We start from the raw sequence: 1,097 nt of genomic DNA, 5'->3' as shown, positions 1-1,097 counted from the left end.
GCCTTAAACAAAGAAATCAATGCTAATGTGCCACCTGGCAAGGGCCCATTGCTTCCCTTGAGGTGCTTTTCTCTTTTCTTTTCTTTTCTTCTCTTCCCTTCTCTTCTCTTTTCAAAAAAGTTTTTTTAATCAGTGCCTCATTGCCATCGAGTAGAGGTCCACTGCTTTTCTGGCAGTGCTTTTCTTTTCTTTTTCCTTACTTTTTTCTTTCAATAAAGTTTTGCATCTTTCCCCCCACACACCTGCGCTGGGTGGGGGTCTTCCACGCAGGGAGTGGGGTTGGGAGCGAGACAGGGGAGCTGGACCACTTGGGGTCTGGCGATCCACCGGGAGGCCTCCGGCCTATAAAACCTCCTGGGAAATGGGCGATGAAGTAGATTTGCTTTTATGGATGGCCAGGGAGCCTTAAATACCAGCAGAGATGTTTGTCCTGTGAGCAGGACAGGCCCTAGTGTCACCACCTCTGCGTCCACCCCACCCCAGTGTGAAGCAGAAGCCAAGGGCCGTTTGAGACCCGCGCCATTGCATCTGTTTCCAGGTGCAGGACTTACAGGAACTTAATGCGCATCTCCAGCCTTTTAGGTAAACGTTCATGGTTTGTGCGTGATGCCGTGGTTTAAGGAATTATAACCAGCTGTTTGAAACACAAATCTGATTTTGATTCCTACGAGGAAGTCAAGAGCTGGGTTAGCTCCCTTTCAACAATTACACTCAGCCTTTTGCCGTGGATAGACCAGAGCGGTTTTTATGCAGCCTTTGTGTTGCCTGTTCTCTTTTGGAAACTAGTTAGTGAATGTGGCATCAAAAAAAAGCATAAATAAATGCTTTACACTCTTTTCCTACCACTACATTTGGTGTCTTTGGTGTAGGTCCTGCATAAGCAACAGTTCATGAAAAAAAAATAATAAAATTTTGCAGTTTGTGTCTCTATTCAGGTGACACAAGGACTGAGTCTTCTGGACTAGTGTCTTCTTAGATTACTCAGCCCCGTAACACTGAGATCGAGAGGATCATGGTTCAAGGCCAGCCCAAGCAAATAGTTGAAGAGCGCCCCCCTCCCCCAATCTCCAAAATAACCAGAGCAAAATGGATTGGAG

General features: G+C 46.4%; 1 non-coding gene across 1 annotated transcript; it reads left to right on the top strand.

Moving 5' to 3' along the window:
* The first annotated feature begins 751 nt into the window (after positions 1 to 751).
* LOC141423713 (small nucleolar RNA SNORA13) lies at positions 752 to 889 on the top strand. Its single transcript, XR_012448534.1, has one exon. It is a non-coding gene; the product is annotated as a small nucleolar RNA SNORA13 (small nucleolar RNA).
* The last annotated feature ends 208 nt before the right edge of the window (positions 890 to 1,097 follow it).

This window comes from Castor canadensis, chromosome 5 (assembly GCF_047511655.1).
Source record: "Castor canadensis chromosome 5, mCasCan1.hap1v2, whole genome shotgun sequence".
NCBI lineage: Eukaryota > Metazoa > Chordata > Mammalia > Rodentia > Castoridae > Castor > Castor canadensis.
Note: the sequence above shows the minus strand (reverse complement) of the source record. Positions and strands in the feature narration are given on the sequence as shown.